General features: G+C 36.7%; 1 protein-coding gene across 2 annotated transcripts in view; it reads left to right on the top strand.

Moving 5' to 3' along the window:
* The window catches only part of gjc1 (gap junction protein gamma 1), a 41,749-nt gene that overhangs the window by 13,909 nt on the left and 5,021 nt on the right, over positions 1–22,819 (top strand). The window contains exon 1 of one of the 2 annotated variants that reach the window (XM_055051725.1): positions 17,006–17,153. The exons of the other annotated variant lie outside the window; for it this stretch is intronic. The gene's annotated coding sequence lies outside the window, so the exon portion shown is untranslated. Of the gene's footprint in view, positions 1–17,005; positions 17,154–22,819 lie in introns of those variants that run through there. 2 annotated transcript variants of the gene reach the window in all.

Raw genomic sequence — 22,819 nt, 5'->3', positions numbered from 1 at the left:
TTATTGGACTTTTAGAGGACAAACTTATGCCATTATTGTCCTAATATTATCATTTATCACAATAATTACTGGAATGATTTATCGCCCAGTGACAGGCTTTAATTGAGCTTAACATTCAGATTTCTACCATATCCTCCTCTGCACAAAGCCTCTTTTCTGTTTTCTTGATGCTGGTTAAGCATGTATTATGAGGAAATATTCTGACAGAATCAGCGTCACACATACATTTGTGTTTGATAATTTATTAGGAGGAAAACCAGCAGCATATATTGCCGACAGTCAACTGTATTTTAAGGAAAGTACCAGAGAATGTAGCTGTGTCCAACTGAAAACCTTAAAGTTTCAACTTTAGCACAGTTAGGTGAGTCTGACTGCATGAGAGTCACAGGTTTCTGGATTGGTGTAAAACTGAGGTTCTGCTCTGTTTGCATGTTGCTGGCAGATGTAAACATGCTGCTGTGTGGTCCCTGGTGTGATGTAGAAGAACGCAAAAGGTTGTTGTTGCACACTGGATGTCTCGCCTCTGGAGCAGTACAACAGATTCGCCTTAAGGCAACAATGTATTTTTGGACTCACAATTTATCTCAACTAATCCCTAAAGTTGGGATTTCTTTTTATGAATAAATATGCTCTCAAAGACGCTACAGTTGTCTAAGCAAATCAGCTTGCTTGTTTGCACGTTGTGGTTGGGCCGAGTCCAGACTGCTCTGATGACTTAGTGATTTTTGTTTCTTTCATCTCGGGGTTTAAATTCATCACAAATACGAGCAGAAAATATTTCTGTGCAATCAGACCTGTCAGTGGACTTGGCAAGCCTGATTGGATGATTAAAGTTGCACAGGAACAAGCGTAACCGCAGGGAAGAACATATTGCAGCTTTACGGCTCTTTTCATGCACATTCTTTCCATCACCCGGCCACCTCTCCCCCTCCCTGCATCCTTAAAGAGTTTTGTTGGAAATTTGATGGCTTGCTTCCGTTTACATTCAATCACCATCTGCTGGATTTGGCTGCAGCTCTGAATCAATTCTTAATGTACTTGGCAGATTTGCATTCGTTTGCCTGCTCGCTCTCTTTCTCTCTCGCTTTGTGTCTCCATTTCCACTTTTCCTGTTTCCGCATGTTTCACTTGACACACCTATAAACATTAGTTCAGTTTCTGAAACGCTGAGAAACTCGAGGTTTTATGATGCAGAACTACAAACCATTTTCTTGTGTGTTTGAAATAAATGAAGTTTATTTTACCTCCAAAAACTGTGAGAACGTTGGAAAAAGTGCAAAAGAATAGGCTGCCATTTTGGGGTCACCAAGTCTTCACGGCAACCATCACAAATGAGGACATGTGGAGTTTGCTAAAGTATTTAGATTTTATTTGAAACTTTTTTTTTTTTTGGTCACAATAGGAAAATAAAAATCTTTTGGCCTTTGATGGAACATTGAAATGGATCATTAGGAGGATAATGATCCAAAACATATGGCTGAAACAAAAAAGAAATGGTTCACCACACAAAATTTCAACTTTAAGTTTTTTTTGATTGAAAAATCTAAGTGCAACGCATAATTAAATCAATTATTAACAATTTGGCATCCTTACTTTGGAATATTTTTAAAGTAGCAAAAAAAAGTTCATACCAGTAGTTTGTAAAGAGACATTGAACTGTTTAGTTTTCCAATTTTCCACCCAATTTATGGGTTTATTTGGGACTTTAGTAGTTACCTTTTGAAACCTAGTCTCAGTAATTTCACAGAAACTGAAAGTCATCAAGCTTACATAAAAATAGATCTTTCTGTATATTTTTTTATTGTTTACCAATCCATTCAGGAGTTCTAGAAATATTTTGGTCCTTGGCAACATGGCTGTCATCGCCTGACCAAAAACTAAAGTTTGATTTACGTCCACCTGCTGTTATCCCTTTATATAACAGCCATAACCTTGATATTTATAGATATTTGTAGCAAACTGAATCCACATGAGGCCATTATTCACACCCATCTCTGTTTCAACTTTGACCCCTGCCTATGACAAACGTTTTTCTCTCCCTCAGTCAGGATGTTCAGTCCTTCTGCTTTGCTCCTTTAAGGCAAAATCAGCGACAGTGGAGGGATTATGTCCATGGTGCTGTCAGATGAAAGTGAACAATCGCTGATGGATGGTTTGTCCTGACACAGATTTATCACCCAGATATTAAAGTATAATTGGTTGGGAGAGCCTTGTCCCGTGCTGTTAATGTCATGGCTCTCATATAAATATGAACGATGTCCCGTGGATTTATCAGAGGAAGAGGGTCAGGGTCTCTGTCTGCCGTCACATTTCTGTGTTTTTGTGTCTGAGAGTCACTCAAATGGAAGCATCCTTTGATATATCCTTGAGCAAGTTATTTAACCTCTGATATTTCTGTCCAGGGTGAATTATCTCCTCAAGGCAACAAACAACTTTGATTTTAAAGGAAGGACAAATGAAACTCTGCGATCTTGTGTTTTTGTTTCACTTATGAAAACACACAAACTAAAGATCATTAATCTCTGTAAAATCAAACATAAAAATGGTTAAACTTTACATAATAGCACAACATTTGGTCAAAATAATGGATGTTATTTGGATGTTCCCTTTTAATGAATCTTTCTCATCCTCATTCCTCATTAAAATCCATTAAGAATGACAAAATTATTCAGATTAATTTTGATGAATTAATTATTGAAATATTCATCAACTAAGTTAGTAAAAAATAAAAGTAATTTGCTGAGAGAACAGCAAATGATTGCTCTTTAAGTCAAAACTCTCTAAAGAGTAAATATATTTTTGCATTTAAGTAAAAAAATGAATATGTTTTATCAAAACTTCTCAAGTTGTGAAGTTTTAGCTTCACTTCATTCCAGTTCTGTAAAAGAAAATTAATTAGGCACCTTTTGCTATCCAATTATAAGCATTTACAAAATGAATACAATTTATTACATGAAGTCTAATAAAATTTTTTATCTTTTTGTGTTAAAAGGTAATTGAATTATTTGTTTATTTGCATCTCTAAATGACATTGAATAAAACATTCTTCAAAATGTGCCAATTTAGATCAGCTGAAAGTTCAACTCTGGTATTAAACTGCAGCATGCCGCAGGACAAAAACCACAATTTATTATGTGATGTTAATTAATTTCTGCAGTAAGTCACGCCTGTTTTTAAGTGATTGACTCATAGTCACGCCCTTAATAGATAAAGTATTGTGACTTTAGGAATCATGATGCTCTAAGTGCCAATTTCACGCTTGCTGCAGTTTAATGGGAAATATCAGGTGTCAAGAAGGAGGCGGTCTTAGCGGCGCAGCTGTTAATCAATAAGTCATTAGTGTTGTTGCATTGTATTACATCCTCAGGGATCTGTTTGTGATTTATGTTTTATTGAAACCAAACACACAGTCTGTTTGTTGAGAATGTGGTAAATGTTAGTTCTAACAATGCAGCGAGGCTGAATCCGCTTCAGACAAAAGGTTTTATGATGAATCAGGGCTTCTGGATTAATTCCCTCTCATCCTCCTCCTTAATCCATTCATCTTTTTTGCCAAAGTCAGTCCAGCTGAACTCTACTCATCCATGGTTGGTCATAAATACCAACTCTAATCAACTGCTTTTTATGGGCAGCTGGCAGGGAAAATCAGTCTCATCGATATGTGAAAGAATTGTGCGTTTCGTGTCGCAGCTGACCCTCCTTGTAGGAGTCGGTTAATCTTTTTGGTCTGTGGAGGGTTTGTTCCTGCCCTCTGCTGCTTGTTAGTGGCTTGTTTCACATCAGCGCTGTGACTCACTGAAGGCATAACAAATTCCTGTGTTGAGAGGGCTGCACTGGAGTTCATCGACTCAAACACAAAAGAAAAAATGAAAAGTCATCGCTGAATGTGAAAGATTCTGCTTTGTTTTAGAAAAGCAGTTCTGTGGATCTGTACTGTAGGAGAGGTGCTTTAATCTTTTTAATCCAACATGAGAGATGCGTTAATTGTACCTTCTTGATTCGAAGTTGGTTTGACCCTCATTCAGAGGAGTTCAAGTATCGCAGTGCTTTGCTTACAAGAAATGGCAGCTTCATGCCAACAAATTGGCCAGAGTATCATTAATATTATTATTGGTGCTTCTAGATCTCTTAAGGAGGAAGGAAGTGGGCTGAGAAAGGTAGGAGCAATTTACTGGTCCTGTTCCAAGCTGAGCTTTTTTAATGTTCTTGGCACCATAACTGAAAGAATGAGATGCTGACTGCAACCAGATCAAATCAGCTTCTTTCTGGCTTATTCAGTGAAGAGATGGTGCTTTTTTTGAATTAAAACACTAAGCAGGGAAGATCCTGGAGTTTGTTTCTGATGCTGACTGGACTAAACGTTTGAGCATTTTAAATAATGAGACCTTTTAGCAGATACAGAATCTGCTGGAACGACTCAGTTCTCGAATGGAAGCACCTCGGAATCATGCAGAAGAAGATGTCCAAGTTTCCATCTGGACTTTGTTATTATGGCGAGATGGCATTATCTGTAACTCATTTTCAATTTTTTTTATATTTAACGAAGGAATATAGAAAAGAAAAGCGTAAGGTTTGGGAAATATCCATCCATCCATCCATCCATCCATCCATCCATCCATCCATCCATCCATCCATCCATCCATCCATCCATCCATCCATCCATCCATCCATCCATCCATCCATCCATCCATCCATCCATCCATCCGCCACTGCTCAGAATAATGCTGAAATAAAACAATCATCAGTTTTTAATAAAATTAAACTTCTAATGGATTTCTCTTAATGACCTGGTTAAAATATTGAGAACAAAATGAATGTAGTAGGTACTGCAGAACAGCAGGGTAACATTTTCATTTAGATGTTTATTTTAAAAATACAGGGAAAAAAAAGAAATCTGTCAGCAGACCTTAGTGAAATCAGCTACATAGTGAGACTGTGTAGCTTTCTTGCTGAAGAAGTGTGTTGTGTTAAAAGTGATGAGTGTGTGTTACCCTGCTTCACCTTGTCAGATCACAGTGAGATGTTAGACTACCCCCAGGGGGTGATTCAGACTAGACTTTGGCATATTCCCTTGCTGTTCAATTAACAGACTACAGAGTTTAGTTTAGCTACAGAACTAAAGAGAATCCTGATGGTTGTTCATGGATGATGGGGAAGAGAAAGTGAAGGTTCTCTGAGGGGGATGGGAGATGAGTACAGTGGCAGCAGACAGAGGGAAGGATGGGAGTGTGTGGGGATTTGAGGGACTGCCAGGGTAAAAGATGGGGGGATGGTGAATGATGGGGTCTCCTCCCAGTTATTATAACACTGTAATGTTGTGTTCTGGCTCCATTTCTCTGCCCTCACGTTCCCAGTCTATGAATGGGAAGTTGCACGAGTGCTTTGTCTCTGCTTGGTGCCACGGGCAGAAACAGGGAGCTTCATTCATGCACTCTCAAATATTGCCACAATGGACAGCTCTCTTTGTGTTTTTACCCTTAAATGCTTAGGTTCTGATTGATTTGCTTGCAATATTTACTTTTGCAGCTGGATTATCAGCAGCCATAGATGATGTTTTATTTTTTTTTCATTTATTTGGGTTTGTTCCATGATTTTATGTTGTTATGTTGAAGGACGAGGGTTGTGTCTGATCAATAAAAGAAGTACAGTGTGTATTTCTATTTGCAAAATTCTGGCACGCTTCCATAAATTTCCACTTCATCCCCGAACAGACCTTGAGGGTTTGTATTTTAGAAGCAAGCTCCGTTCCTTGACCCAAAAGCATGGCTTTTGTTTTACCCTTCCCACTAATGCAGAAGTGCAACAAAATAAGAACGAGAGAGTTTGAAAAATAGCAATCCTCTCTGTCATCTCTCATCACCATTCTGCTTTTTGTATCCATCAGTCTTTCAAACAGCAGAATGGCCCCTACAGTGTGGAAGGAGGCTGCAAGTTGCAGCTGCTGCACGCACTAAGCAGCAGCATGGAGCATCCCGCTATACACTCAGAGAAAAAGACACAGAGGACGCGAGCCGCTTCTCCCTGTTTGTCTGACAATTTTGCTTTGCTTTAATAGCAGGACTGATGCCATTTAAATCGTTCGCATCAATGCACTCAATGCAAATCCAGCTGCATAAATAGGCTACCGAAGTCCTTTACTAATGCAGTGGGACCTATGCATGTCAACCCAGCCTTACTTACATCACTGTTTATAGCAGATAAATTAAAGCAGCTGTCAGGGATGCAGCCATGTGAGGAACTGCTGTCATTGTACTTTGTTTTGCATGCAACCAGATTCATTTGAAATTCACCTTGTTATCGCTGATTAGTATATCAAAATGCACAAACCTCCAGAATGCTGACATGGTGTGTCCTTGACATATTTATGTAACATGTTTCATATGGAATTTAGGTGCAAGCAGGGAGAAGGTCAAATTTTAAACTAGTTTCAAAGCTGCAGAAGAAGAGATGCATAAACCACCACATCAAGACAGGAAAATAAGGATAAAATAATTGGGAATATTTTTTAATAAGCTGTAAGAAAAATACATTCTACATTTAATTCTTAAGTAAAGTTTTAGCATCAAATAGAATGACTAAAATATTGTAAGCATACTTAGAAAAGAGATTACATTCTCTATTTTTTTAAACCAAAAGCATAAATTTATTCCGATCGCTTGGATATTACAAAGATAAACATCTCTTTGCTGTTAATGTTCACATGTGACCATGAAAGAGTTTTAATGGTGGTTGAATATCTCAGCAATGAACAAGGTGCAAAGCTCTGATGTAGAGGGAAATGGGCCTAATGCAGTTGTTTGACTTTGCCCAGGTCCTTCAAAGCACTTTCCACTAAGTTGTTCACTTACAAGTATCATAAGAGTTGTTGTGTATGCATAGCATTTTCAGATTTTTTTTAAAATAAGGACTGGAAACCATTCAGGACCTGCAGATTGAGTCACTCTCCATAACTAAATAAAAAAATAGATTTACATAATTTTTGTGATCCTGTTTCTTCTTTTATTTGTTATAGTTTTATTTTCCTACAACTAAAAGAAATAATTTGTCAAAATACTCCAAGCAACAGATTTTTTTTAGCTTTAATAAGAACATGATATTATAAACACCTCCTTTATTTGTTAATTTTGTATTGTTTTGCATTTCTGTTTACTTGCCAGCTGTTTACTTTTGTGCCATGATTGTTCTGCAATTAGTGTATAAATTTTTCCTCTCCTCATACGAAGATATTATCTAGTGTGTTCATAACAGGATGAAACCAAAACATATTTTACTGCGCATGGAGTGATATTCACAAAGCATTATGTAGATTAGATATTTTCACTTCTGTCCATCTTCTTTGGTTGAAAAGAGACTTTAGGTGTGTTTAACACACAGCTTACAAGTCCTGTAATAAAACTTCATCAATTTCAGATGAAGAATCTGAAGCAAAAATGGCATTTTCTCCTTTCTTCAGTTAAAAAATCCCAATCTTGAAGGATAACTTGGAGATGATCTTCATTCTGATTCAGTTTTCTTGAGACCTCTCCTTTCTCTCCAAACGATTGATCACCTTCCAGTTTCAGCAGCAGCTGCTGCCTTCAGCTCTGTCATGAAAACTGAACAGCTTCTTAATCTTTGGTCATTGTTTTCCATCTACTGTGAAATAGCAGTCTGTCGATGTCCACTAAAATCCGGTTTGGCGACAACTTCTTTCAAACATTTTGTCAATTACAGTTCAGTGATGATTAAATATTGAGTGGCAGTTTTTTCACATTAATAAGTTAAATCATCTTTTGATTATTTTTTATTTGGCTGGTTACTTTGATCTAGTAGTAAAGTCTGTTTGTTCTGCAGCATTTAAGTGTGATGAAACAACAAAAACAAAAAAAATCTGAGAGGCATGCACTTTTTAATTTTGGTTCCTGATGAAATGCACACGGAATTAATTAATTTGCTATTTATACGCATACTTTCAGGAAAAAGAAATGGGATCTAATGTCCCATTTCTCAAGTCCTTTTTAGTTTTGTTATTTTGAAAAGCACCCTTGTAATATATGACATATTTGATCCTGCATCTTTCTGCTCCTGATGCATTAAAAGTTTGCTGCAGTAAATGAAGTCATCCTCAATCCAGGCTCAGTGATGAAGACTCATCAAGGTGAAAGTGTTGTGTGATTTGTTGGATATTATTAGTGAGGTAATGGGGTCTCGGAAGACGGCGGATGAGGCAGGCGGCGGGCGTTGCTCATCCAGGTGTGCGATATTTAGCAGCAGCAGTCGCCTCAGGAACAGATCCGTCAAACAAGTGAACACGCGCCGCAACGAAAGACTGGCCACTTCCCTGGAGAACGTAAATAAGTGGATAAGAAAAACACACGAGTACAGTAGGACCGCAAACACACACATATGCACCCAGATATTCCCTCAGCCCTCTAAAGCTGTCACCAACGGCAAACACACACACACTCCATCTATGCCTGAGGAAACAAGAAACATCTAACTCGGAGTCACTCAGCCTGACTCACGCACAGATATGCAAATACAAATTTATTTACAGAACAACAATAAAGTTATATTAGCCAGCAGCTTGGTTAACAGGACATGGATTGTAGCTCCTGCTAATTTGATCGATTGCGTGTACTCGTCTTCATTCAGGCTGAAAGTTCCTGTTGTTTTACCTCTTCATCCTTCAGCTCCTTCACCCTCCTCTCCCTCCTCCATCCCACTCTAATGAGTCTGAGCTTGCAGGTGAGAGACAGCCTTAGGGGATTGTTTCCACGTGCATGTATGCGTGTGTGTGTGTGTGTTTCTGTGTATGATCCCAGACCGGCTCTGCACAGAGTTACACACATTTCCATTCACCTCACATCTCTTGTCTCCTCCATACTAATTGCAGATGAGAATCTAATCTAAAGCTTAAACGAGACCTTTTTATGAGAAAATGTGGCAGGAAGTGTGAACTCATAATGATCATATGCGAGATGCAAAAAAAAAAAAAAAAAACAGAATACCCATCCAGCGAGCTGCAAGCTTTATCTGTAATATGACCCAAACAGATTGCCTGAGTAATGAAAGCAACTTTCCTCTGAACTACAAATATTTAACAGGCCAAATGTTTGCTCTCTTCTGGGCCCCTGCATGCCCAAGCCACATGTTTGAGTATGATAATGAACATGTGCATGGAGTCTCCACTTACCCGCTGTTTATTAAACGGCTCTGTGTTGCACACAAACATAATCAAGGTCTGCCCATTTCCAGTTACTTCTGAAATAAAGGATTTTAATCATGGGAATACGCTAATCAGCCACTGGACTTTCAAGAAGCGTAAATCACTTTTCGTATAATTGAAGTTACAAAGCAAATATATAAACGAAGTAAGTAAACATTTAACAAACAAAATTATCATAGCTTTCAGGGTAATAACGACTGTAATTAAACCTGATAAATGACTGTATTCAAATTTGGGACCATAAACTGATTGGAGAAAACATTATATGATTTATTTATTTATATGTACTACTTTCATTACCCTCCACGCCCATTAATCAAACAATTCCCTATTTATTTATCCAACTTTTCTCTACAAAAGGTAATCAAAGGGGATTTGAATGTAAAGTCCATGGAGTCAAGAGATTGTACAAAACAAAAGAAGGGCAATCAGTAATTGCTATAAAAACAATCAGTTATTATCAAGTAGGTTTTGCTGTTACCAGCTTGAAACCTTTTTTTCCCCATCAGAGCTGCCTTAAATATTTGTGGTGCAGATTTAGCAAGAAGTCACACACATTCCTCAGAAATGTTCTCTTTCCAAAACATGATTTTACATTTTTTAAAATCTCATATTGTCCCATGTTGGTGAAATGTGTAGCCTCAGTTTTTCTGAGCTGACAGAAGTGGTACCTGGTGTCATCTTCTGCTAATGTTTTTTTTTTTTTTTAGATACTGTTACCTTTCCATCCTCTCAAATCAGATATCCATACAATCGCCATTGAACGGATTTTCATTTTTTTTCTTGTTTAGTTTATTCTCTCTAAATATCTGAGATGTTAGACAATCCCAGGAGTTCTGCATTTTCAAAAAGTACTCTTGCATGGTCAATTTCATTTAAAATCCCTCTTTTTTCCCCGTTCTGATGCTTATTTTGAATTTCAGGATATGGTTTTCACTTCTAAATGCCTAAACGTACCTTCTAGTTGGCTGATTTACTATTTGTGCTTGCAAGCAATTAATCAAGTGTACATAATAAAATGGCTGGCGGATGTTCCCATAAATGTATTTATTGAATTTTTGTTGATAGTACTTTTAAAATCTTGTGTGTTAAAAATTTGTGTGTTATTCATTCTGCAGCTGTTACTTTATATAAAAACAATGCAGACCTTAGGACGTTTTAAAGCTCTTTAAAAAATTGACTTTTACTCTGACTTTAGATTCAGGAGGAGCTTCAGATCTTCATTTTTTTTTATCATTTAAAACTTTTATTATATTCATTTATCCTTCCAAATAATTAATAAAAACCTGAATTTTTGCCCTGCCTGTGGAGAGAAACAAACCTCACAAGTGCAAATGTTAGCATAGAGGGGAAATAATTATAAAATCGAACATCACATTCGGACAGAAGGTTATCATTATACTCTGACTATAACTAGATAATGTAATAATTAATCATAATAAGCTTTATTTAAAATGTAAAATATACATCTCAAACATGAATCACCATTTGATGCTGTACCATAAGCTAATTTGCATCTGCAGTCCCTTGACAGGTTACAAAAATGGATATAAAGTAAAATGGAAAGGATTTAGCATTACTTTACACCCATTTTCTACCCAACATTCATCCATCCTTTGTTTAAACCTGCTTATCCTTGCAGGGTCTTGGGGGGCTGGTGCCAATTTCCAGCAGCCATTGGCCGAGAGTCGAGGTTCAGCCTGCACCAGTTGAAAATCCATCGCAGAAAACAAACTAATTTAAAAAAAAAATACAATTCTGCTATAAAGGGAAAAGGTGAATAACACAGAGAGGCTTTGGACTCAAATCAAACTGCTCAAGTATGAAAATTGTTTTGGCAGGGATATGAAAATAAAGGGCCCCCTGTTGCTCTTGTTGAAGCACAGTTCTCTCCTCAAGCAATTCTCAAATACAAACAATGACGATCCTTTTTCAGTTTGTGGTGAATAAATCAGAGCTACTGTGTTGCCTTTCAGTTAAAAGATCCTGGGTTCAAATCCAGTCCACATTTCTGTCTACACCAAGGTTGCAGGTTCTCCACATGCATGTGTGGGTTCTCTCTGGGTACCCTGACTTCCTGCCTCGATTGGCATGTGTTAATGGTAAATCAACTGCCAATCAAGAGATTATCAGTTCAAATGTTTTGAATAAAATGTATTGAGATTTAAAAAACTTATTTATAAATGTGAGTATCGTGTAATTTCCCAGTTATAAGTGAAAATATGTGCTACATTTGAAGACAAGTGGACTTGTCCTGTTTCTTGAAGACGTTTCATCTAATCCAAAATGTTTCCTCAGTTCTGAAGATGGTTGAAAGTATCAGATTTGTAAACTGTGGTCAAAACCATCACATTAACCGGGCAGGTAAGTTAAGAACTTAGGTGGATGTAATCACACAATATTTGGGTCTTTCTCACCTAATGAGTCCCTGTTAAGAGAGCATGTGAGTTATTACCAACTAAATGTTCAATTGTTCCAAATTCAAAATGAAAAATGCATCCTCAGACAATTTACAGATTAATAATTGAATTACGCATCATAAAAACATACTTTACGTTTATCTAAAACTAGAAATAAAATAGAAATTTTGTTACGTCCTACAATCACAAAGGAAACAGATAAAAGCTGCACAATCGTCAGAAAAGAAAGAGAAAAAGATTGAGTTCTTGCTCAGTTTCTTACGGTCCTGTTTTCAGATGAAGATTTCATTTTTAAATCAAGGTTGCAGAGTTTAGATGGTTAAAATCCAAGTTGCTTGAGGTGTAGAGTATAATTCCCAGACTCTGATGATTTGGGCAGCCGTGTCATCTAGTGCTAACGGTCCAGTGGGTTTTATTAAGTCCAAAGTTATTGCCAGTGTATCAGAAATTCCCTTCAGATGCTGATTTCATTCCTCAGGAGAACTTAACACCTATCTCCGCTGCCAAAAGTAGCCATATTTGCTTCGATAGTTATGATATTACTGTACTTAATCGGGCAGAAAACTGAAATGACCTGAACATCATAGAGAAACCGTGGAGTGTTGTATAGATGGAAATGAGAGACAAACTGAATCCCACTATTGAAGTAAACTGGGCTTCCCAAACACCAAAGTAGAGCTACCGGCTCATCTGCAACTTAATGTAGTCACTCTAAATTCAATTCTCAGGTATTTTCTAATTTATTCCAAATTATATTGAGAGGCACCTGCGTGTGACTTTCTGTGTGAAACATTTTGCTGCTTGTATTTACCGTGACAGACCTGTGAGAGGAGATAAGGTTTTTTCACCAATACATTCCTGATTAAGTCATTTTTGTTTTCATGTTTATCACCTTTTTTCTAATAAAAGCTAAATAAAAGCTGCAAAGTATGTAATGATCACTGGTAATGAAGATCAAATGGAAAAAAAATCTTAAAGGAATATTCTCCATAGTTGTTATTCCATATCTTGCAGAATGCAAGATAATGCATACATTATTTTTCATCATACCTCAGATTATATTTAAAGATGAGTTTCTATTTTTTTTATAAATCTGGAAATTTAGAGTCGATGAAGTCCTGGTATTTAAAAGAGAAACTGATGTTTACAGAGACAGTCCGAATGTAAAACACTTGAAGTTGATTTGGGATTAATTTGTTTATTTGCAGAATCTAATACTGGATGAACAATTATTAGTCCCGGTTAGTCACAGCTTCTTTAAAATGTATTTAAATTCAGGCTTCATGTGCTGACAAGCCCGAAACATCACACCAACATTTTCTTAAAAGATGCACTTTGTCCCATTAAATTAGGGCTCAGCTGTCTCAGGCTTAGTAGAAATCAATAGCCACTTGTCAGTCTAAAACTCTATAATGCCGCAATTTCTTTAATGGCCTGAGCAGAAACATTTTGGGGAAATAATACGAAGCTGACCAAATTTATCCCTCCAGGCTCCTTTTAAGTGCTTTGATGTTTACATGAACAGTGCTCTGTGAAATTAACTGAATTAGTTTGGTTTCCCAGGCAGCCTGTAAGGATTAGGAGAGTTTAGTGGCTGCAATCTTCTCAGTCCATCTATCTGCTGTCACTTATAGCTTCCTCATAAATAGTAAACATTTTCTGAAGGAGCTGTGGATTTAAAATGTAGGAACCCTGCTGCTTTCAGCACCGAGCAAGAAAACCTGTTGCGCCTTTGCTTTCATATAAATTGTAAAAAAAAAAAAAAAAAATAAAACGTGTCTGTGTGGTTTGCATTTATCTCATGTTTCTGTTGTCTTAAAATGTATGCAAAATTAAACTAATTGCACAAATGAACAAAAAAGTTAACCACTTGTCTTTTTGTAAGGTATTGTTTATCAGATTATCCTGAAATAATTTTTTGAAGATATTGACGCGATTGCATGTTATTACCACTTTAATCAATGGTTGTCATAACATGAAGCTTACATTTAGTCTTTGCAAAAACTTCCACTAAGTAATAAATTAATTTATTCAATATTAGCTTTTTGATTTTCATTATTTCTGTCGATTCAGAGGCTTATTTTCTCTCTGAATGCTGTTGTAACTACATAATTTGATATAATGATATTTGATATAATGTTATGATCACATATTATAATTTAGTTCCTATACATCCAGTAAATCTAAACTTCTACCTACAAATTGAAAGAAAATCAAGTTTCAGGCGTGATGGCCCCACCAAACCACTAGGGGCAGCAAAGTTTCTCCATTTAATGTTGGTCAAATGCACAGCAATGAAACAACTTAGTAAATTACTTAGTCTAGGCTTTAATAAACTCGTCAAAAAATTTCACACTTTGGAAAAAGCTTTTGTTTCTCACTTAAGACAAATGAAATAGGGGTTGCTATGACAAAAAGGGATTTAAAAAAATCTAAAAAAATAATTAAAAAATCTTTATATCTTTGCACATACCACTTTTATGATCAAGTGGGGAAAAAAGTGCCGCTAAATTTCTAAGATGCCTCAACCATTACAATAAACACACTTTAATTACGACCATGAATGTCACTTTGAAAGTCATTATAAACAGCTCAAGACTCTTGTTTTCAGCTCAGCCTGTAATATTTGGCTGCAGCTCAGGCGTTTCCATCCCATTGTGCAAAAGTTACTGCTCACTTTTATCAAGTACAACTACCACTTAATCCAACAGACCACACCGAATAATTTATTTGATATTTCAAATTGTAACAAAAGATATTTGTTGGGACAAAAACTAAAAGCACAGGACTAATTAGTTATACTGCGTGCTACTGCTGCTACAGGTTCAAACATGTTTCTTTCATGAATCAATAAAAGAAATTAGGTTTCTACTGCAAGGCCGGCCACCAAGTGCTGATGTTGTACAACCATCTTTTAAATCGCTCGCTCAGATTTGAACGAGACTCTTTTGATCTGCTGCTAAGTGCGCCGCTGTAACCTACGTGCATCTCGGTAAGACAGAGTGACCATAACAGGAGCTTCTCTCACATTAAGTCAGCAAAAGATTCAAGAAATAAATCATCCCTCCCTCTTTGCTGGCTGAGTCTGCAAAGACTTCCCCCACTGTTGTGATTTATAGTTTACTACTTGCAAGTAAGTTTGAGTATTGGAAATACCATGAAGTGTGATGTCAGACACTCTCAGTCACATAAAGAAGAGTTCAGTCATGCCCAGCAATTGCAAAGTTCATGAACTTGTAGCAGATGATTTGGTTGCCAATTACTATCCTTGCTGCCAACATTAAGAGCAGATCTCATTAAAGAAAATTTCTTGAATCTCTGCGCATCAAATACAATCTGAGGATTTCACTTTTCTTCACAGCGGAAAACACATTTCATCACTTTTCAGTTTCACATTTGTGTCAAAACGTTTGACTGCTGCGTATTAAAGGATTCACTGATGAAAGAATCTGCAAACTTTATGTGACATGCTGCGTATTTATAAAGGTTTTAGATAATTTATAGCATTCACTCTACGAATGGAGGCTGAGAGGAGCTGAAAGATATCAGATGGACATGTTTCGTTTGTAGGTTTGCATGATTATGCATGTGCACGGCTGTTGCTTTTGTTATAAACATGTTCTACTAAATATGTCTGATGTTTTTTGTATTTTCATTTAAAATTCTTAACATTTTCTGGTAGCTATCAGTGTTAGCACTTCATATGTTACGTTCTTTCCTTTTCATTTTAAATGATCATGATAGTAAGGAACAGCTCTGTTTTACTTTGAACATATAAATAAATCAAAATTAAGCAATTATTTCGTAATAATGCAGTGTGAAATAATTAGAACGTTAGAAATTTGTTTCTAATCCACTTTTGTAGCCCATCATTTACCAAGATTTTTTTAGTTTTAATAATTTCTATTGAAATGAACTGAGTATGTATTTAAACCTTGGGAATTAATTGGATCATTTTTACTGCAGAATGAAAAATAAACACTGCAGAAACCGTCTCTCCAGTTAGAAGTGCCGTTGAAGCGGCCTTATCAATTAGCATCCACCATACTGACAATCCAAACAAAAATAAAAGAATTCTGCAATGTTTTTTTTTTTTTATGATACATGCGCAGGGAAGGACAGACAGAAAATTCTTCAACTGATTGAATATGTTGTAGCTTATAAAGTTCTGACCTTCTGACCTTCTCCTATGGTCAGAAAAAACTAGATTCTGGACACGTGTCAAAATGAGTCGGGTGGTCCGGGCATCTCTGGCACATCTTACATCGAAAAATTACCCATAACCCACTGGAGACCCCTGGCGTCCCTTCTGGTCTGACTTTGGACCCCTCAGAATGAGCTGAGGAGTGATGTCTGAGTTTCTTCAGCAAAAACAACTTGCTTAATGTTAGATCAATTCATTAATAGAGTAAAATGCTTTTTTATTCTACTTATTTGCAGTGTTTGAATTTGGGGAATCCAGACTGCCTTTTACATAATACTTTCTAACTCAAAGGTTTTTACTGGGGAACTTAAATCATGACAAATTGAAATCTGTTGTGCAGCCAAATATATCAACATTAGGAAATCTTCTGGCTAAAAGAACAGTTAGATATAACCGTCTTTATTGCCCAACCGCTTCCAAGATCTCTTGCAAGACATGTCCAGTTTTAAATAGTGTTTGAATTTGTAGTGAATGATTTTCAAAGGGTTTAAATGATCATTTCTATGACCACTTTGCACAAGGTCTAAAGCTGCATTCCCAAAATGCCGCCCAAAACTTCCAGTCTTCTTTCTATCTCCCTTTTCACTTGCAAGGTTGCATAGATGCAGCTCTCACTTTATGGCATTTTCTTTTCTTCTGAGAAGTAAAAATCTTCTCAGAAACGTCCTTGCTTTACAATTACACCAAAGGTCTTTTCATTGAATTTCTTTTAAGTAGAAAATATTCCTTCAGGCACATTTCTTTTAAGCTGGCATCTAAGATTTTCTCAAGTAGTGTTTTAAAAGTACAAACTTCTAATTACATCCTGACCCGTCCTGAAATCTTTGTCTCGTGCTCGCCTCAGGTGGCCCAAGGTCTAAGTTTTGTTTACCTTCAAACGAAATGGATCCTTCCGCATCCCTTTACCCCTCCGAGGGGGTATTAAAAACTCCACCACCACCTCTTCATCACCATCACCACCCCCAACCATGACCCAGTTTGCAGGGGATGAGGGGTGTAAGTGTGGACATTGTGAGTACCATAGGGAGGGAGGCAAGATGCTCTGCCTCCCTCTCTCCCTTTCAGAAGAAAAAAAAAAATCGCTCACACTTGGTTAAGCACACACTGAGGCTCTCCATAAGAGAATCACCGCCGAGCTTCTCTGCGTTGTGTTTTCAGTTTGTCTTTGTCGCCGAGATGCCGATGTTGGTTTTAGGTCAGAGCTAATAGATGTCAGCTGAGGATACAAGTATGTAAAGAGGATCGGAGCTGAGAAGACAGAGATGGGGGGGGTCTCACATTCAGGAAGGACACCGGATCTGGCACCTGGGAGAGGAGAGGAGTGAGTACGCTGCTTTGTCACTTCTACTTCTTCATCTAACTGCAGCTTTTGGATATAAACATTGTGAATTTGTGATCTTTAGGGTACTTTGCACTTATCCTTACCAAGAATATTCTGAGGTACTTTTTTTTTTTATCAAAAAAAGGCACAGATGTGCACAGAGAGAGTCCTGCCTCAGACTCTTCCTCTGACATATGGAACCTGTTTACAGTTGTAGTCCTCCCCTTCGGTCACCATTAATGAGGAATTTTCTTTCTATTTCCTCATGCATAGAGAGATAAAAACATGCTCACTAAGAACAAAACTTCCGTCCTTACTTAGGATTTACGCTCCATTACTCTTTAAATTTTTTGTGTTACTTCCTTTTTGTTTTCTGCAGCATGTGTCAAGAGTTAGAGGCCCAAATCAGGGAGCACAGTCAGCTCATCTCTTTGGAACTTATTTACATTTTACATGTACAGATCTGGCTATGCATGTCGGTGCATGCACCACGCTTCGTTATGCTTTGATAACCTTTTGTGGTGCAGAGCTTCTCTTGGCATGCACGGCTTTAATCACTTCAAGAACTCTCCTGAACAAAGTTGCTCTTCATAAAGAAAAGAGACAACCAGAAAAAGCTGATTAGAATCCCATTTTAAGATGAGCTATGTATTTTTTTTTCTATTCATCTGCATGTCTAAAGAAAGAACTTTTTATACCGGCTATTTCTACTCACATCTGTTTCTTACCACCAAAACCATTTTTACCCATTAATGATGATCCAGGGGCTTATAATGGACAGATGTTTGGCCAGCTCCTGTGTGAGCAGATTAGTTTGGTGTGTGCTGTCTGCAGAGGACAAGGTGGGAGCGCAGAGGCATCAGTGAAGCTGGCGGCAGAACAGAGACGCCACGGCGCAGTTATCACTTCTTCAACTTTGATATTTTATTTAATTCAGTGAAGAGAAAGCATGAACTTCCAGTTTCTTGTAAATGTTGAAAGTGAAATATTTTTAAAATGTTTTAGAATGCAAGCTTATAAAGTATCCCCCGCACTTCGCCTCAAAATGTTATTTTACGACATGAGAGCAATTTATTCATTGTTTTTCTTTATATTCTTCAGTATGAGCTGGACTTTTCTCTATTTCTGTTGAGTATTATTGTTTTAATGAATCCTTTCTTTCTTCTTATGAAGGAACTTTGTTCACTGACAGGAGAAAAACAATCGACTCGGCTTCTTACTTTAAAGTGCAGAGTTACGTTTTTTCTTTTGACTGAAATTTGCTCATCTCAAACAAACAAATAAACAAAAAGTAAGTAAAGTTTTCTCTCTTTTATGGATTTGGTAAGATAAACCACCACAACTGGAGCTTTCTTATTTGGCTTTTTGCTCACAGAATCACAATTTCTACCAGTTTTATAACAGAATAGTTTCCACACTGAGTAATGGTTTAAAGAGAAATTTCCATAACTGTTTGTTATTACTGGATAGTTAAAAGTTTTGATTTGATAAAGAAAGTTTTTAATTGAACTTGCAAATGACAACTTTTATCTGACCTTTCATAGATTTATTTGTCTTCCTGATGAGTCTTTGCTGGCTAAATTTAAAGCTAATTTATTAAGTGGATGTGTCCAGAAATGTGATTAATTGATAAAAACAAAAGAAAATCCATGACATTCTAGCAAATTTCAATCGTCTTTCTTCTTCAAGATGTCGATAAAAGCTATTAAGCAAAAAAAGTCAGTCAAATAAAACGGAACGATAAAATGAGAAGTGTTTTAAAAGGCAGGTTGGTTGAAGAAGCTGAATCAATATTGACTGAAGATGGAACTGATCACATCCATTTTATGATCTTGTTGTTATAACTGCTACAAATAAATCTAACCGCTCATTATCCTGATGATGAAGCAGATTAAAGAGTCGTTCACGCAAATAGTTTCCAACTTTATCTGAGAAAAAGAACAACGTGAGAAAACAAAAAGACAGATATTTGCAATTACTTTTAATCATAGGAAATAATCAGGATTTCAATAACACTAAAAATAATCCCTGGAGTTATGTATAATAACATTGTTGAGAGGTACTTAATTTTGATTAATAAAGCTCTAAATATACACGTTAGTATGGTTGGCTAGATTACAGCCAAAGCAGCGGCTAATAAACCCATCAGCCATGTCAGCCGTCATTAGAGCCACTTTCTTTACATTCCAGTGCATTTAGATTTCAAATTGCCTTTGGCCTCCACTATGTATTATTATGAATGAGGATGTAATTACATTTGTGCATGTGCTACACAGAAAATCACATATCAAAGGAAAGCAGGTTTGTGTTTACATGAATTATAATGACGTGCAGTTTGGCTAATAAGCACCTTTTATCTGGGATTTCTTTAAAAATTTAAAGATTAACACATTATTCCATTACACCCTCAAATCAGTGTTTCATAAACTTCTATATCATCTTCTAAAAGCACTTCAGATCTTTATACTTTATATATTTAAATCATAATCAGTTTACCTTTACTCAGATTTCTTGCGCTCTCATATGACCTTGATTTTGAATCTTTAGGCATTATTTGTATACTTATGGCATGCAAGATAAATAATAAGTATAAATATTTATCATGTATAAAATATTTTGATATTCTAGACTGAATTCATAATGGATATACAGTAGAAGTTTAATGATGTTACAACTTAAACATAGACATAGCCCTGATTTAGATTCAGGATTGCATTTATTGAGAAGGTGCCATCTTTTAACTTTGCTCCAAAGGATTTTAGATATCAAATTTTAAAAAATGAATTTGTTAGAAACTTAAGGTCTAAATTTAAAGGAGAACATATTATGCAAAATTCATTACTTGTGTGTTTTTATTCTTCTGGAGATCCAAGCAGATGCATTAAAAAACACTCAGCCAGTTTTGGCTGTAAGTTCATATTTCTTGATGTCTGGAAAATTCCCCATTTTTACAACCGACAGGTACAGCAACCCGAGCTCGTCATCTGGATTTACCACTGTATACTCTGTACAATGGCTGCTGGAAAAGATTAGTATCTTGTAGTTGACTTACTGTTCAAAAACCACTTGCTGCATTCTTGTTGGTTGTGCAGGAAGCTCGACTTCTGCTTTTCAAAGATGTACAGCTGTATAATTGTGCCTCTGTTTGCAGTCATTTCTATGTGTGAGAGTAATCGTTGACTTGGTCAGCAACAGCTCATAACTGACCAGACTAAAGTCTCGTTTTTAAAGAATAATTTTGCACAAAATAAATGTCATGAACATGTTTTGTATAGCCCCATAGACGTATCCTAGCATGTTCAAGGAAGCATTACAGGTCACCTTTAAAGCATGTACAAGTGTAATAGCTTAGATCGCCCATTCACTCAACTTTAATACCCTGAGAAAAAGTTCTGTGCAATTGTCTTTAGAAGGCATTTACTTTGTAAGTTGAGTTGACATGTTTGTCTTTTAATCTCTGTTTGAATTCAACTGTTCTGAGAACGAAAAAGACCGGGTAACGCAGCAGAATACCCAGTTATTCTGTGAAAATTGGTCTTAGAAATCACTCTGCTTTTGCTGGATATGTTTTTCAACACCAGTATTTGTGTTTCTGTGTTATGTGGTCACTGCCATACAGTTGAACAAAAGAGAAGTAATAAATACCTCTTACCGTCACTTTTTATTGTTATCACAATATCACAGCAAAATAAAACTAAATTCATAATTGTACAAGTACAAATGTGAATATTTTGTTCATTGGAAGGCAGAGAAATAAAAAGTAATGCCTCAAGACTTCGTCTCTAAGACTTTTCCCAAAGGACCTCCTGCTACAATGTAATGCTTTATAATTGAAACACCACCTAAATTTTATTAACCCACAGTAAGGAAACTGATGGTACTTTTGAACTTTGACAGGACAAATTTACCACCAGACACATTGTATGTTACAGCACAGCACCACCATGATAATGCAAGCACTAACAACACAAGTCCAAGTTAATCTTCACAAACTTTCCCGCCAGCCATCTTTGCTTGCCTTGGGCTGAGTCTCGGTGTTCCTCGGTTCGCCCGTGGCCCTGCGTCTGCAGCCTCATGTCTTCATGTTGACTCACTGCAGTGAATCAGGAATACCTCGACTAACCTTCGAGCGGCTCTCTGTGTAGTCATTCAGCTCATACATGCAGAGACCCTGTCGCTTTACTCCTCATGCTTTCGGAGGCTCCTGCACGTGCGAGCGTGAGTGTGTAAATGTGTCGGCCCATCTGGGAGTCTGTCTGTAAACTACATCTGGCAGAAAATCTCCGTAGGTCCTGAGGGATGGGAGCCAGGAACTGAGGGGATTCCCGAAGTGATGCCGACTGTAACTGGGGTGTTGTCTGCTTAAATTAATCCGCGAGATGTTGATGATTTCATCCCTCGGGTTCACCTTATGCAGTTCCAGTAGGGCAATAAGCCTTGTGAGCTTAGAAATATTGCCTGTAACATTGACTGTGACTCTCTTTCAAAGACAATTAGTAAGGAAAAAAAAACTGAAGGAGTTTTTAAAGGTTTGTTTTTTAATGTTTTCTTCTGTGGCAACCACATTGCTACTTTGAAGTTTGTTTTTTTAAAGCAAAGTAAAAAAAATAAAACGTCCGCCTCTTGTGTCTGTGTGGGGCTCTTCAGGAGGCTGACTCACCCTGGTAACTTAATGCGTAGAGTCAGCTTCTTACCCCCAACTGCCCCACTAGCTCCTGCAGACATAAATTGGATGAGAAGGCAAAAGGCTTGGCCAAATGTAGTTGAAGTATTAGGAGTAATAAACGCAGTCAGATGTGAGACAGGGGGTGATCGTTTCTCATGGTCAAAGTGGACCTGGACCATTTTTTGCACACCTCAAAACTGAACAAGAATGGACATTTTTTATGACTTTTTCAGAAATGTTCAGAAAATACAGAAAGATCATAAATGAAGACTGCGTAACCTGACAAGGCAAATGGATTTCCCTAAATTGGGCATTTTCCAAACATTTGAGAAGAGGGGAACACTTACTTTAGTAAATGAGCAAACATTTAAATCAAAGTTCTACAGTTGCAGGTTATCTAACCGGATATTGCTCGCTTTTACTTTAAAAAGCCAACATTGTATTGATTAGTGACTTTTCACTGCACAACAAAAGAGGTGTGGCAAAGATTTTTTTTGTTGTCAATATCACAAACATATAACTTAAGCATATTGCTTAAACCAGATGTTCACAAAAACTGTGTAAAAATAGACTTTTTATTGTGGCTTAAAGTAATCTTATAATGCATGCATCCATGCTGTTCAAAATTTTTAAGTAAAGGAAATTTTCTTAAATATTAAAACTTTCCTCAACATTTTCTCAAAATTATCTAGAAATATCTGAACATCTGATATATGTATTTATATATCAGAGGTTGAGATTTGAAAAATTCATTCCTAATCATTAAATCACAAGAGAAACATATATGAACAATCCTTATTGGGAAATGGTGTTTTGTCATTGTCAAAAGACCACATTATGAGTAAAACAAAAAAGCTATTACATCCCGGATATTGAATTGTTCCCGTAAAAGAATATAAAATACAAAACTGAGATAATGGTGAATCAGTTTAACCTTTGCAGCTGCCTGTGTTTCTGTGAGTAAGTCTGGATTTATGACTTAGGAGAGTCATAAATCCAG

Source organism: Poeciliopsis prolifica, unplaced genomic scaffold (genome assembly GCF_027474105.1).
Source record: "Poeciliopsis prolifica strain line A6 unplaced genomic scaffold, Auburn_PproV2 SCAFFOLD034, whole genome shotgun sequence".
Lineage (NCBI taxonomy): Eukaryota > Metazoa > Chordata > Actinopteri > Cyprinodontiformes > Poeciliidae > Poeciliopsis > Poeciliopsis prolifica.
This window is presented reverse-complemented; position numbering and strand designations above follow the sequence as displayed.